The sequence below is a fragment of the Manis pentadactyla genome, chromosome X (genome assembly GCF_030020395.1).
Source record: "Manis pentadactyla isolate mManPen7 chromosome X, mManPen7.hap1, whole genome shotgun sequence".
Classification (NCBI taxonomy): Eukaryota; Metazoa; Chordata; class Mammalia; order Pholidota; family Manidae; genus Manis; species Manis pentadactyla.
Window position 1 is genome coordinate 142,719,220 of NC_080038.1, and position 16,790 is coordinate 142,736,009.

The 16,790-nt window shown below is 37.0% G+C and overlaps 1 protein-coding gene across 1 annotated transcript in view; it reads left to right on the forward strand.

The window, feature by feature from the left end:
* Nucleotides 1-16,790, forward strand: part of LOC118923998 (ATP-dependent RNA helicase DDX4-like) — a 78,610-nt gene that overhangs the window by 9,586 nt on the left and 52,234 nt on the right. The gene's annotated exons all lie outside the window — the stretch shown is intronic.

Consider the following 16,790-nt stretch of genomic DNA (forward strand, 5'->3'; position numbering starts at 1 on the left):
CTTCATCTAGTTAGTGAGCAGAGTAGTAGACATCTTGTCGAGGCTATTTAAACAATTTCCTAGTGAGAATTCATTCTGACGTGGATATTTAGGGATGGGGGCCACTTGTAGCTAGAGAATTGTACAGTGGAGAGAGTGTAGTACTATGAACTATGTTATTTGATTTAGTGGGTTTCCTGTAAACCTCTTTGCCCAGCTAGGAAGTTGCGTATTTGGCTTTCAGGTTGCTAGGGAAATGTTAGGGTTCCTGACACAAGGGAGGAGGAGATTGAACTCTAAGTTTGATGAGGCAGTGGTAGTGACCTGTCAGGATACCTGTTATTTAAACCAAACCTGCCATACCATCGAGATTTCCTGACTTTGGGATCTGAACACTGATTTGGGAAATGTCCTAGGAGAATAAGAGAAGCAAGTCAGGATAAGGGAGCCACTGGTTTTCCCCAGCCTGTTTCCACTGGGTTGCCTCAATATTTTATAGAGTTGATGTGGATGGGAAGAAGGGTGCAGGTGGTAAAACTTGGACTAGGAAGTTAAACTCATGGCTTAGTCTTCCATTTTGTTGAAGTCCAAAGCAGGCTGAAATGCTAGTTCTAGTATATATTTTCAATTTTTTTTTGCTGTGGCAAAATACACGTAAAATTTATTAACCATTTTTAGGTATACAGTTCATTGGCATTGTTTATTCACATTGTTGTGTAACCATCAACACCATCCACCTGTAGAACTTCTTCATCTCCCCAAACTGAAACTTCACACCTGTCAAACAATAACTGTCCATTCTCTTCACTCCCCAGCTCCTGGCAAGCCGCCATCCTACTTTCTATAAATTTGAGTTACTGATGAACTTACTACGAGTCTCTGAATTTGAGTCACTACTACTATTAAGTCTTCCTAGTGCAAGAGAGAGGGCCTGGTACACCAGGTAGTTTCATCATTTCCTTCATCCAAAGGTAGTGAATGAAATAAAACATTTGATACTCCGGGGAGCTACTGGCTCACTGAAGCCTGTCTTAAAGTGAAAAAACCTGTGGAAGGTAGTTTCTAAATGTGAAGGGGGGTTTGAGAATAGAGTTCATTAGGTTAAAGCAAATTTCATTCCCGTGCTCACCTTAATTTCAGAGTAATTCTCTTGATAGAAGTTAAGTTTACAAGAGATGCTTTTGCTATTGTCAAGATACATTTAACTTTCATAAACACTTAAATGAAGTGGTTTAATATGGAATATTAAGATTCTGAAAAGTTCCTTCAAATTGCTGCCTGCTGAAACCTCAGTAAAAGGCTAAAAACCCTCAGTAAAAGGTTCTACCATGTGAACCACATGCACATGTGTGTAGCTGAAATACATATGGGTGAGAGTAATCCACACCTTTTAACATGTTTATCTGTGTCAGGAGAAACCTTGTTCTTTGAGGTGTCAGAGGCCAATTTTTGTAAAGGAATGAAAGTTTAGGTCTATAGTATATTAAAGCATAACATTGTTTTGTGGCGAAATCTTCAAGAAGCTAGACTGAAATTGCCACCAACCAAGAGCCAAGGCTTAGCATTAGATCTCTGACTGTTCAGGCTAGTGAAATGAAGTCAGGTAATGAAAAATGTAGATTGCCTGCTTACCTTCTTCTGGATAGCAACTTCTTTAGTAGCTTGATTGATTAATTGATTGACTTATATTTATTTATATATCTATTTATTTATTTATTATTTTTATTAAGGTATGATTGATATACACTCTTATGAAGGTTTCACATGAAAAAACAATGTGGTTACTACATATACCCGTATTGTCAAGTCCCCACCCGTACCCCAATGCAGCTACTGTCCATCAGTGTAGTAAGATGCCACACATCCACTGTGTGCCTTCTCTGTGCTTGTAGCTCTTTTTTAATTAAAAATTTTTTCCATGGAAATAAATTTTCTTATTAAAGAAATACATGGGAAAGCCACAGATTTCTGTGTGTTAATTCTGTATCCTGCAACTTTGCTGAATTCTGATATCCGTTCTAGTAGTTTTGGAGTGGAGTCTTCAGGGTTTTTTATGTACAATATCATGTCATCTGCAAATAGTGACAGTTTAACTTCTTCTTTACCAATCTGGATTCCTTGTATTTCTTTGTTTTGTCTAGTTGCCGTGCCTAGGACCTCCAGTACTATGTTAAATAACAGTGGGGAGAGTGGGCATCCCTGTCTTGTTCCCAATCTCAGAGGAAAAGCTTTCAGCTTCTCGCTGTTCAGTATGATGTTGGCTGCGGGTTGGTCATATATGGCCTTTATTATGTTGAGGTTCTTGCCCTCCAGGCCCATTTTGCTGAGAGTTTTTATCATGAATGGATGTTGAATTTTGTCGAATGCTTTTTCAGCATCTATGGAGATGATCATGTGGTTTTTGTCCTTCTTTTGTTGATGTGGTGGATGATGTTGATGGATTTTCGAATGTTGTACCATCCTTGCATCCCTGGGATGAATCCCACTTGGTCATGGTGTATGATCCTCTTGATATATTTTTGAATTCAGTTTGCTAATATTTTATTGAGTATTTTTGCATCTACATTCATCAGGGATATTGGTCTGTAATTTTCTTTTTTGGTGGGGTCTTTGCCTGGTTTTGGTATTCGGGTGATGCTGGCTTCATAGAATGAGTTTGGGAGTATTCCCCCCTCTTCTATTTTTTGGAAAACTTTAAGGAGAATGGGTATTATATCTTCTGTGTATGTCTGATAAAATTCCAAGGTAAGTTCATCTGGCCCGGGGGTTTTTTTGGGGGAGTAGTTTTTTGATTACCGCTTCAATTTCTTTGCTGGTAATTGGTTTGTTTAGATTTTGTGTTTCTTCCTTGGTTAGTCTTGGAAGGTTGTATTTTTCTAGGAAGTTGTCCATTTCTTCTAGGTTTTCCAGCTTCTTAGCACATAGGTTTTCATAGTAGTCTCTAATAATTCTTTGTATTTTTGTTGGGTCCGTTGGGATGTTTCCTTTCTCATTTCTGATTCTGTTGATGTGTGTTGATTCTCTTTTTCTCTTAATAAGTCTGGCTAGAGGCTTATCTATTTTGTATATTTTCTCAAAGAACCAGCTGTTGGTTTCATTGATTTTTTTCTATTGTTTTGTTCTTCTCAATTTTGTTTATTTCTTCTCTAATCTTTATTATGTCCCTCCTTCTACTGACTTTAGGCCTCATTTGTTCTTTTTCCAATTTTGATAATTGTGACGTTAGACTATTCATTTGGGTTTGTTCTTCCTTCTTTAAATATGCCTGGATTGCTATATACTTTCCTCTTAAGACTGCTTTCGCTGCATCCCACAGAAGTTGGGGCTTTGTGTTGTTGTTGTCATTTATTTCCATATATTGCTGGATCTCCATTTTAATTTGGTCATTGATCCACTGACTATTTAGAAACGTGTTGTTAACCCTCCATGTATCTGTGAGCCTTTTTGCTTTCTTTGTACAATTTATTTCTAGTTTTATACCTTTGTGGTCTGAAAAGTTGGTTGGTAGAATTTCAGTCTTTTTGAATTTACTGAGGCTCTTTTTGTGGCCTAGTATGTGGTCTATTCTGAAGAATGTTCCATGTGCACCTGAGAAGAATGTATATCCTGTTTTATTTGTATATAGAGTTCTATAGATGTCAATTAGGTCCATCTGTTCTAGTGTATTGTTCAGTACCTCCATGTCCGTCCTTATTTTCTGCCCAGTGGATCTATCCTTTAGAGTGAGTGGTGTGTTGAAGTCTCCTAAAATGAGTGCATTGCATTCTATTTCCCCCTTTAGTTCTGTTAGTATTTGTTTCACATATGCTGGTGCTCCTGTGTTGGGTGCATATATATTTATTTTGGTTATGTCCTCTTGTTGGACTGAGCCCTTTATCATTATGTAATGTCCTTCTTTATCTCTTGTTACTTTCTTTGTTTTGAAGTCTATTTTGTCTGATACTAGTACTGCAACACCTGCTCTTTTCTCCCTATTGTTTGCATGAAATATCTTTTTCCATCCCTTGACTTTTAGTCTGTGCATGTCTTTGGATTTGAAGTGAGTCTCTTGTAAGCAGCATAGAGATGGGTCTTGTTTTCTTATCCATTTAGTGACTCTATGTCTTTTGATTGGTGCATTCAGTCCATTTACATTTAGGGTGATTATTGATAGGTATGTACTTAGTGCCATTTCAGGCTTTAGATTCGTTGCTACCAAAGGTTCCAGGTTACTTTCCTTACTATCTAAGAGTCTAACTTAACTCACTTAGTATGCTGTTACGAACACAATCTAAAGGTTCTTTTCTATTTCTCCTCCTTTTCCTTCCTCCTTCATTCTTTATATATTAGGAACCAAATTCTGTACTTTTTGCCTAATCCTTGATTGACTTTGGGGATAGTCAATTTAATTTTGCATTGCCTCGCAATCAGCTGCTCCACCCTCCCTACCGTGGTTTTACTACCTCTGGTGACAGCTATCCAACCCTAGGAACACTTCCATCTATAGCAGTCCCTCCAGAATAGACTGCACAGATGGTTTGTGGTAATAATGTCTAGCTGCTTAATAGCTACAAGCTGCATGTGATGGTTGAGCACTTGAAATGTGACTAGTAGAACTGAAGAACGGAAGTTTTAATTTCATTTTAATTAATTTAGTTTGGAATTTCAGTAGCCATAAATTTGGGGAGAGCCTTGCACACATTAGAAGCTAGCATTTGGAGAATTATTAATTTTTCTGTCTGTGTCCTTGCCTGGAATGTTCTTGTCTTTGTAATGTCACTTTCCCCTTCCTCTCTACTGTTTGCCACAAGCTTGGCTCCTTAGTGATAGTGAAACTGATCCTTCCTTCATATTGGGATCCCTTGAACGTTGGATCAATTACATTTTGAGTAGATCTTTCTCAAGTTGGTGTCTTCCCAATGGGTTTCACTCCTGGACAAGTTTACCATGGATTCAATGTGATCAAAGAATTGACAGCAGAATGTTCTTGGGGTGAAAGGGTTATACCCAACTTTATTTCCACGGTGGCACATCAATCACTGGAATCCCGTCCACTCAGAGGGAGTCTGCATGCAGCAAGCCGGTCTTTGCCTCTGGGCCTCTATACCCCCGCAGCCGCCTCAGTCTCTATCCTTGTGGCACTGCCACCACTCCAGCCTCTGCTCCTCTGTCCTGCAGCCTTGCAGCTGTACCACTCTGTCGCCCAGAGCACTGGACAGAGCTCTTTATATAGAGTCAATAACCACATATATCGCCCACGTATGTGTAGTGAGCTAGCCAGCTACAGCTCGGTGAGAATTCTGGCTACAGGAACCTTCACTCTATCCAAGTTGGTTTGGGCTTTCCATGATCTGAGAGCATTTCAGTGTAACCTGATTACTGCCGCCTAGAACTCAGCATGCTTTAGGTTACTTGATGAAATGTGTAGCCTCATCAAGGGAGAAGGAAACTGGTATGAGTTATGATGTGAGAATCTAGCTAGAGGAGGACCGTATAGAAGAGAGGGATATGTCACTTAAATATTTTTTAGCATTTTTTATTTTTGGAGAGTTTTCTTACCCTGTTAAATATGTGGCAACTAGTAAGAGTTAAGAATTCAAAGAATAATTGTTGTCTTGTGGTTTTATTGTGGAACGTTTATTGAAGACCTTTTTATAAAAAGAAATACCTACTATATTTAAAAATGTCACATGCATAAATTATAAAGCTTTGTAAATATTTTGAACCACCACCCATTCTAAGAACATTACTAATATTGTTAGATAGATTATGTACTCTTAATCTGTCCTGTCCAGTCCCCATCTTGCACTGTTTCTTTCCCTTCCGTTTTAAAACGTTATCACATATGTATATCCTCCCAAACACTGTATTTAAGTTTGCTTCTTTGAGTTTTATAAAAATGACACCTTAATAGTCTTTGTTTTGCAATTTGAATCTTTTATTCAATATTGTTACTAACGCTTATGTATGTTTCCAGTTAATCATACTCTAGTGTGCAAATATACCACACATGTATAATGTATATAATACTACATGATATAGAACACAATATAAATAGTACTCTGTTGTGCAACTGTACCACATATTTTTATTCTCTTCTTGATGCACATTTGAGTTTTCTTTTTTGCTGTTATGAGCAAAGGTGCGATGAATATTCCTTTTTTTCCGAGCTTGTGTGCTTCTGAGTTATGAATGGTGTTGAATTATATCATATACTTTTTTTTTTGAGAGGGCATCTCTCATATTTATTGATCAAATGGTTGTTAACAACAATAAAATTCTGTATAGGGGACTCAGTGCACAGTCATTAATCAACCCCAAGCCTATTTCTCAACAGTCTCCAATCTTCTGAAGCATAACAAACAAGTTCTTACATAGTGAATAAGTTCTTACATAGTGAACAGTGCAAGGGCAGTCATATCACAGAAATTTTCGGTTTTGATCACGCATCATGAACTATAAACAATCAAGTCAGATATGATTACTCGTTTGATTTTTATACTTGATTTATATGTGAATCCCACATTTCTCCCTTATTTTGTTATTATTTTTTTAATAAAATGCTGAAGTGGTAGGTAGATGCAAGATAAAGGTAGAAAACATAATTTAGTGCTGTAAGAGGGCAAATGTAGATGATCAGGTCTGTGCCTATAGACTAAGTATTAATCCAAGCTAGACAAGGGCAACAAAACATCCACGGATGCAGAAGATTTCTCTCAAAACAGGGTTGATGAGGTTCTAAGCCTCTCCTCTGTTGATCCCCAATTTCTCTCCTGATGGCCCCTCTGTGACTGTGCCTGTCTTAGGCTGTTCCTCCCTTGAGGAATCTTACCCGTCTCTGGCTAACCAGCCATCTCCAGGGGCCATACAGAAAAATGTAAAGTTGGTAAGTGAGAGAGAAGCAATATTGTTTGAAAAGGTTAGCTTTTTACTTCTTTGCAGATTTATGCCCTGTGGCTTCTATGCCCAGCATTTGTCTTGAGGTATCTTTACCACTTGGAAGAATTATGATACTCGGTAATTTTCGATATGAGACACGAATTCTACTAAAGGGTTGTAATTAGGAAGGAAGAAGAAAAGCTATAGAAGTAGCATATGGAAGAAAACATGGGAAGATTGATTGTTTCTTTGACATATCTTCTTGTAGAGAATCATAAGCATGTATAGTTTTTAAACTACTAATTAAATTGCACACACACATTAACATAATAGGAAAACAACTACATAACAAAAGCAGACCTACAATTACCAGCCATATCCAGTGAAACCAAGAAAACCAGTTAGGTACCCTAGGCATTTGTGAAAACTTATCAATGATATGATGGATATTGTCTAACTGAATTTGAATAGTTTGAGAAAAATCAGACAAATTAAGACAACACATTCCTGGGAACTCTTCACATCCAGTATGTTCTTTTAACAGTAGATAGTCTATAGTTGCACGATTTTGGAGCACTGCAACTTGCACTTCTCCAAATTCTTGGTTGAGTTCCGACAGTATAGATCCAGTCAAATTTGTTGTTTTACTGTATGCACAGGCCAGCTTAGATATCTCCTTCTTCATTCCAATGGCAAGTCCAGGAACCGGTGGGATGAATGCTGCTACAACTGCAGCAGCGCCAGGATCTTTGTTGAAGCTTTTTGATGATCATCTTCTGGAATGACTCTTCCAGAAGATGTTGATGTTGGAAGTTCTTCTTCATATCGTATCTTAATTCGTTTTCTGTGTAGCCAAATTAGGCTTTGATCCTCCGTATAGACACAAACAAACCCTTTGCCCACACTTTGATATGACCTTTATACCATTGTGAAGAACCTATTGGAGATCACCACACAGGAACTGCCTTTTTTTTTTTAAGAGAAAGGAATATTATCAGAAAAATGTACTTCCTTAGCTGATCATCTGACACCCTTTAAAAGATCAAAATTAAGGATATGTAAAGCATGCATTACTCGTTGATTTGCAGTTAGTTTTATCCATTCAGGGAGTAATCCCCCTTTTCTTTCTCTTTTTTTTGTTTTTATTAATCTACAATTATATGAAGAATATTATGTTTACTAGGCTCTCCCCTATACCAAGTCCCCCCCACAAACCCCATTACAGTCACTGTCCATCAGCATAGCAAAATGTTGTAGAATCACTACTTGTCTTCTCTGTGTTGCACAGCCCTCCCCTTTCTCCCACCCCCAACATTATGCATGCTAATCATAATACCCCCTTTCTTCTTCCCCCCCTTATCCCTCCCTACCCATCCACTCTCCCCAGTCCCTTTCCCTTTGGTACCTGTTAGTCCATTCTTGGGTTCTGTGATTCTGCTGCTGTTTTGTTCCTTCAGTTTTTCCTTTGTTCTTATACTCCACAGATGAGTGAAATCATTTGGTATTTCTCTTTCTCCGCTTTGCTTATTTCACTGAACATAATACCCTCTAGCTCCATCCATGTTGTTGCAAATGGTAGGATTTGTTTTCTTCTTATGGCTGAATAATATTCCACTGTGTATATGTGCCACATCTTCTTTATCCATTCATCTACTGATGGACACTTAGGTTGCTTCCATTTCTTGGCTATTGTAAATAGTGCAGCGATAAACATAGGGGTGCATCTGTCTTTTTCAAACTGGAGTGCTGCATTCTTAGGGTAAATTCCTAGGAGTGGAATTCCTGGGTCAAATGGTAAGTCTATTTTGAGCATTTTGAGGAACCTCCATACTGCTTTCCACAATGGTTGAACTAATTTATATTCCCACCAGCAGTGTAGGAGGGTTCCCCTTTCTCCACAGCCTCGCCAACATTTGTTGTTGTTTGTCTTTTGGATGGCGGCCATCCTTACTGGTGTGAGGTGATACCTCATTGTAGTTTTAATTTGCATTTCTCTGATAATTAGCGATGTGGAGCATCTTTTCATGTGTCTGTTGGTCATCTGAATTTCTTCTTTGGAGAACTGTCTGTTCAGTTCCTCTGACCATTTTTTAATTGGATTATTTGATTTTTGTTTGCTGAGGTGTGTGAGCTCTTTATATATTTTGGATGTCAAGCCTTTATCGGATCTGTCATTTACAGATATATTCTCCCATACTGTAGGGTACCTTTTTGTTCTATTGATGGTGTCTTTTGCTGTACAGAAGCTTTTCAGCTTAATATAGTCCCACTTGTTTATTTTTGCTTTTGTTTTCCTTGCCCGGGGAGATATGTTCAAGAAGAGGTCACTCATGTTTATGTGTAAGAGATTTTTGCCTATGTTTTTTTCTAAGAGTTTTATGGTTTCATGACTTACATTTCAGGTCTTTGATCCATTTCAAATTTACTTTTGTGTATGGGGTTAGACAGTGGTCCAGTTTCATTCTCTAACATGTAGCTGTCCAGTTTTGCCAGCACCATCTGTTGAAGAGACTGTCATTTCCCATTTCCCCATTGTATGTCCATGGCTCCTTTATGAAATATTAATTGACCATATATGTTTGGGTTAATGTCTGGAGTCTCTAATCTGTTCCACTGGTCTGTGGCTCTGTTCTTGTGCCAGTACCAAATTGTCTTGATTACTATGGCTTTGTAGTAGAGCTTGAAGTTGGGGAGTGAGATCCCCCCCACTTTATTCTTCTTTCTCAGGGTTGCTTTGGCTATTTGGCGTCTTTGGTGTTTCCGTATGAATTTTTGAACTATTTGTTCCAGTTCGTTGAAGAATGTTGCTTGTAATTTGATAGGGATTGCATCAAATCTGTATATTGCTTTGGGCAGGATGGCCATTTTGACGATATTAATTCTTCCTAGCCAAGAGCATGGGATAAGTTTCCATTTGTTAGTGTCTGCTTTAATTTCTCTTAAAAGTGTCTTGCAGTTTTCAGGGTATAGGTCTTTCACTTCCTTGGTTCAGTTTATTCCTAGCTATTTTATTCTTTTTGATGCAATTTTTGAACAGAGTTGTTTTCCTGATTTCTCTTTGTATTGGTTCATTGTTAGTGTATAGGAAAGCCACAGATTTCTGTGTGTTAATTTTGTAGCCTGCAACTTTGCTGTATTCCAACATCAGTTCTAGTCGTTTTGGAGTGGAGTCTTTAGGGTTTTTTATGTACAATATCATGTCATCTGCAAATAGTGGCACTTTAACTTCTTCTTTACCAATCTGGATTCCTTGTATTTCTTTGTTTTGTCTGATTGCCGTGGCTAGGACCTCCAGCACTATGTTGAGTAACAGTGGGGAGAGTGGGCATCGCCGTCTTGTTCCCGATCTCAGAGGAAAAGCTTTCAGCTTCTCGCTGTTCAGTATGATGTTGGCTGTGGGTTTATCATATATGGCCTTTATTATGTTGAGGTATTTGCCCTCTATACCCATTTTGCTGATAGTTTTTATCATGAATGGATGTTGAATTTTGTCGAATGCTTTTTCAGCATCTATGGAGATGATCATGTGGTTTTTGTCCTTCTTTTTGGTGATGTGGTGGATGATGTTGATGGATTTTCGAATGTTGTACCATCCTTGCATCCCTGGGATGAATTCCAATTGGTCATGGTGTATGATCCTTTTGATATATTTTTGAATTCGGTTTGCTAACATTTTATTGAGTATTTTTGCATCTACATTCATCAGGGATATTGGTCTGTAATTTTCTTTTTTGGTGGGGTCTTTGCCTGGTTTTGGTATTCGGGTGATGTTGGCTTCATAAAATGAGTTTGGGAGTATTCCCTCCTCTTCTATTTTTTGGAAAACTTTAAGGGGAATAGGTATTATTTCTTCTCTGTATGTCTGATATAATTCCGAGGTAAATCCGTCTGGCCCAGGGGTTTTGTTCTTGGGTAGTTTTTTTATTTCTTTGCTTGTAATTGGTTTGTTTAACTTTTGTGTTTCTTCCTTGGTCAGCCTTGGAAGGTTGTAGTTTTCTAGGAAGTTGTCCATTTCTTCTAGGTTTTCCAGCTTGTTGGCGTATAGGTTTTCATAGTAGTCTCTAATAATTCTTTGTATTTCTGCAGGGTCTGTCGTGATTTTTCCTTTCTCGTTTCTGATACTGTTGATTTGTGTTGACTGTCTCTTCCTCTTAATAAGTCTGGCTAGAGGCTTATCTATTTTGTTTATTGTCTCGAAGAACCAGCTCTTGGTTTCATTGATTTTTGCTATTGTTTTATTCTTCTCAATTTTGTTTATTTCTCCTCTGATCTTTATTATGTCCCTCCTTCTGCTGACTTTAGGCCTCATTTGTTCTTCTTTTTCCAGTTTTGATAATTGTGACGTTAGACTATTCATTTGGGATTGTTCTTCCTTCTTTAAGTGTGCCTGGATCGCTATATACTTTCCTCTTAAGACTGCTTTCGCTGCATTCCACAGAAGTTGGGACTTTGTGTTGTTGTTGTCATTTGTTTCCATATATTCCTTGATCTCTATTTTAATTTGTTTGTTGATCCATTGATTATTTAGGAGCATGTTGTTAAGCCTCCACATGTTTGTGAGCCTTTTTGTTTTCTTTGTCGAATTTATTTCTAGTTTTATACCTTTGTGGTCTGAAAAGTTGGTTGGTAGAATTTTGTTCAATCTTTTGGAATTTACTGAGGCTATTTTTGTGAGCTAGTATGTGGTCTATTCTGGATAATGTTCCATGTGCTCTTGAGAAGAATGTATATCCTGTTTCATGTGTATATAGAGTTCTATAGATGTCTATTAGGTCCATCTGTTCTAGTGTATTGTTCAGTGCCTCCATGTCCTTACTTATTTTCTGCCCAGTGGATCCATCCTTTTGGGTGAGTGGCGTGTTGAAGTCTCCTAAAATGAGTGCATTGCATTCTATTTCCCCCTTTAGTTCTGTTAGTATTTGTTTCACATATGCTGGTGCTCCTGTGTTGGGTGCATATATATTCATTTTGGTTATGTCCTCTTGTTGGACTGAGCCCTTTATCATTATGTAATGTCCTTCTTTATCTCTTGTTACTTTCTTTGTTTTGAAGTCTATTTTGTCTGATACTAGTAATGCAACCCCTGCTTTCTTCTCTCTGTTGTTTGCCTGAAATATGTTTTTCCATCCCTTGACTTTTAGTCTGTGCATGTCTTTGGGTTTGAGGTGAGTTTCTTGTAAGCAGCGTATGGATGGCTCTTGCTCTTTTATCCATTCTGTTACTCTGTGTCTTTTGATTGGTGCATTCAGTCCATTTACATTTTGGGTGACTATTGAAAGATATGTACTTATTGCCATTGCAGGCTTAGATTCGTGGTTACCAAAGGTTCAAGGTTAGCTTCTTTAGTATCTTACTGCCTAACTTAGCTCGCTTATTGAGCTGTTATATACACTGTCTGGAGAGTCTTTTCTTCTCTCCCTTCTTTTTCCTCCTCCTCCATTCTTTATATGTTGGTTGTTTTATTGTGTGTTCTTTCGTGTTTTCGTTAACTGCTTTTAGTGGGTAGTGATTTGATATTTTGCCTTTAGTTAGTATTTGGTTGGTCTGCTTTCTTTGCTGTGATTTTGTTTTCTCTGGTGACATCTGTTTAGTCTTAGGAGTGCTCCCATCTAGAACAGTCCCTCTAAAATACCCTGTAGAGGTGGTTTGTGGGAAGCAAATTCTCTCAACTTTTGCTTGTCTGGGAATTGTTTAATCCCTCCTTCATAGTTAAATGATAATCGTGCTGTATACAGTATCCTTGGTTCAAGGCCCTTCTGTTTCCTTGCATTAAATATATCATGCCATTCTCTTCTGGCCTGTAAGGTTTCTGTTGAGAAGTCTGATGATAGCCTGATGGGTTTTCCTTTATAGGTGACCTTTTTCTCTCTAGCTGCCTTTAAAACTCTTTCCTTGTCCTTAATCTTTGCCATTTTAATTATTATGTTTCTTGGTGTCGTCCTCCTTCGGTCCTTTCTGTTGGGAGTTCTGTGTATTTCCGTGGTCTGTTCGATTATTTCCTCCCCCATTTTGGGGAATTTCTCAGCAATTATTTCTTCAAAGACACTTTCTATCCCTTTTTCTCTCTCTTCTTCTTCTGGTACCCCTATAGTACGGATATTGTTCCTTTTGGATTGGTCACACAGTTCTCTTAATATTGTTTCATTCCTGGAGATCCTTTTATCTCTCTCTGTGTCAGCTTCTATGCATTCCTGTTCTCTGGTTTCTATTCCATCAATGCCCTCTTGCATCTTATCCATTCTGCTTATAAATCCTTCAAGAGTTTGTTTCACTTCTGTAATCTTCTTCCTGGAGTCTGTAATCTCCCTCCGGACGCCTGTAAACTCCCTCCGGACTTCATCCCTTAGCTCTTGTATATTTCTCTGCATCTCCATCAGCATGTTTATGATTTTTATTTTGAATTCTTTTTCAGGAAGACTGGTTAGGTCTGACTCCTTCTCAGGGGTTTATATCATATACTTTTATTTATGGAGATAATTTTTTCTTTTTAATGTTAATGTTAAATACCTTTTTAAAATATGTTCTGATGTTATAATATTTTGCATACTGGCATAAATCCAACTTGGTCATAATGTTTCATGTATTCAGTTGTACTGTTGGGTTTTGTTTGCTAATATTTGTTTTTGAGATTTTACATCCACTTGTACGGAAGAGAGGTTTTTGTCTGTCCTTGTCACATGAAGGTTATGTTGGCCTTGTGGAATGAGCGGGGTATAATTCCACTGCCAATTTCCTGGAAGATTTGTATGACGCTGGAATGGTTAGTTCTTTGACTGTTTGGTAGAACTCACTTGCAAAACTGTATCTAGGCATGATGCAGAGATTTAAGTACTGATTCAATTTCTGAGGACAATTTGGTTTGGTTTGTGTTTATTGCTTCTTGAATCAATTTTCAGTTAATTTTCTTGGAACATTTCCTCTAATTTTGAGGTTTAATTTTCGTAGATTACATTTGTTCATGGTAATTTTGTTTTTACTGTAGTACTAAGCACATAACGTGAGATCTATCCTCTTAACGTTAAGTGTACAGTACAGTTTTATTGTTAACCACAAACAGCGCATTGTTGTGCAGCAGAGTTGTAGAACTTTTTTGTCTTATATAACTGATGCTTTATACCCATTTAACAGCAGCTCCCATAGTTTTAGAGGTCATTTCCTTTTCCTTTTTTTCATTCCTAATAGTGTTCATTTGTGTCTTTTCTGTTCTTTTTTTCCCCCTCCCTTGATCACTCTCTTCGTGATTTGTCACTCCAGCAAGTCTTTATTGTTCTCTTCAAAGAACTAGATTTTGCCTTTGTTGAGCCACTTCATTTTGTTTCCCATTTGATCAATTTTTGCTCTTTTCTTTTTTCCTTCCTTTTGTGTGATTTATTTTGTTCTTTTTCTAACATTCTTACTAGTTGGGATGACTGTTTAGCTCATTAATTTTGAGTTTTTATTTTCCAGTATAAAAATCTTAGTGCTGGTAAGTAACATTGTTGTCAGACAATTCTGAGTATTTTTCAAGTTCCATTGTAATTTTTTTCTTTGATCCATGGTTTATAAGAAATATTGTAAATATGCATTTCCAAATGTAAGAGGATTTTTAAATAAGAATTTTTGTATTTAATGACTTCTAATTCACTGAATTATTTTGATTAGAGAATTTTGTGGTTTTGATAATTGATTTTTGAAATTTGTATTTGCATTGTGGTCTTTCGTGTAGTTTTTATAAACATTCTGTCTGTTGTTGAAGAATGTCAGTTCTTTAATGTTGGATGCTATATAGTTTTGTGAAAATCCACAGTAATTTAAGGATACTGCAGTTGACTTATTCTCCTTTGATCATTTTTTTTGCTATTAGAACTAGTGCTTATAACAACCTCTTTATGTGTATCTTTGTTACTGTCTCAGTATATCCAGAGGAGAAATTCATTTGAGTATACTTAAAAAAATATGTATTCTTCTAAATTGTGTTCAAGATCCAGCTTTTATTTCTTCTTTTAAAATAATTGGAAGTTGGTACCTTTTTATGCCTTTACCTACTCCTCCCTTCTCTCTGCCTTCACCCTTCAGGCAACCAACAGTTTGTTCTCTGTATTTATTATTAGTCTGTTTCTATTGTTTGTTCACTTGTTTTCTTAGATTCCACATGTAAATGAAATCATATGGTATTTGTCTTTCTTTGTCTTATTTCACTTAGCATAACACCCTCTAAATCCATCCACTGCAATAGCAAATAGCAAGATTTCATTCTTTTTTATGACTAATATTCCTTTGTGTATATATGCCATATCTTTATCCATTCATCTACTGTTGGACACTTAGGTTGCTTCAGTATCTTGGCTATTGTCAATAAGCTACAGTAAGCATAGTGATACATATATCTTTCTGAATCAGTGTTTCCAGTTTCTTTAGGTAAATACCCAGAAGTAGAATTACTGGATCATATGGTAGTTCATTTTTCATTTTTGGGAACCCTCCATACTGTTCTCCATAGTGGCCGCACCAATTTGCATTCCCACCAACAGTACACAGGGCTCCCTTTTCTCCACATCATCGCCAACACTTGTTATTGTTGTCTTTTGAATACTAGCCATGTGACTGATGTGAAGTGTTACCTCATTGTGGCTTTGATTTGCGTTTTTCTGATGATTAGTGATGTTGAGCAACTTTTCATGTGTCTGTTGGCCATCTCTGTGTCTTCTTTGGGAAAATGTCTATTCAGGTTCCCTGCCCATTTTTTAATCATATTTTTTTGTGTTTATATATTTTGGATATTAGCCCTTCATTGAATGTATCATTCACATGTATCTTCTCCCATTCAGTAGGTTGCCTTTTCATTTTGTTAATGGTTTCTTTTGCAAAAACTTTTTAGTTAGTTGTAGTCCCACTTGATTATTTTTGCTTTTGTTTTCCCTTCCCTGGGGAGACAAACCTCCCCCACCACAGTTCCCTGTGTAGGCTTTTTTTTAGGAGTTTTATATTTTCAGGTCTTATATCTACGTCTTTAATCCATTTTGAGTTTATTTGTGTGTATGGTGTAAGAAAGTGCTGTTCTTTTTTCTTTTGCATGTAGTTAACTGTCCAGTTTGATGATACTGTCTGACATGGAAAAGTATATATATATATCTTGCCTCCTTTGTTATAGATTAATTGACTATGTAAGTTTGGATTTATTTCTGGGCTCTCTACTCTGTTCCGTTGATCTGTGTGTCCTTTTTTTTTGTGCTGAGATTGATCCAGTTTATAGCTTCAAGGTAGTGTATGATTTATTTGTGCTTGTTGTCCTATATCCTCACTATTCTTGGTATTAGCAAATTGAAAACTGCTTTCCTAACAATCCAAGGTTCAAAAAAGCCATCTCCTTCTTTTGATTTCCAGTTTCTTTACCTATGAGTGACATTTAGTCATTTATTTTTCTTTTGGCGAAATACCTATTCTTACAGCCCATTTTTCTACTAGAACTATTTGTTTTTCTTATTGTTGTGTAGCATTTCTCATTTGCCATGTGGGTGGCACATTGAAAAGGTTTAAAGTTCGCATACCATCAAGATACTGTTATTTTGATCTGCTTCAAAATGTTATTTGCTATGTTTAGAAATGGATGATGGACCTTCTCAAAGAGATCATTTCATGAGAAGGGGATTTGCCTCTTTGAGGAGTTTGGGAAACAGAGGTAAGTATCTTTGTCTTCTCAACTGTTGAATAGTGGAATGACTAGAGGCTTTTATGGCTCTTTACTGCAAAGCTGCATCTCATACAACTCAAAGCATTGTAGACTTTGGGATGAGTTCATCATTTTTTTGAATGGTGGTATTCTTTTTGCTTTTTTACTCTAGTAAAGAATAGGATAGTAGGAAATAGTTAAATTGATTAGATTGGTCGGTTAAAGATAGTTGCTTCACAGAGCTGCTGCTTAATGTGTTTTTGATTATTGATTTCCAACAATTGTGATGGGAAGAATGTAAAAG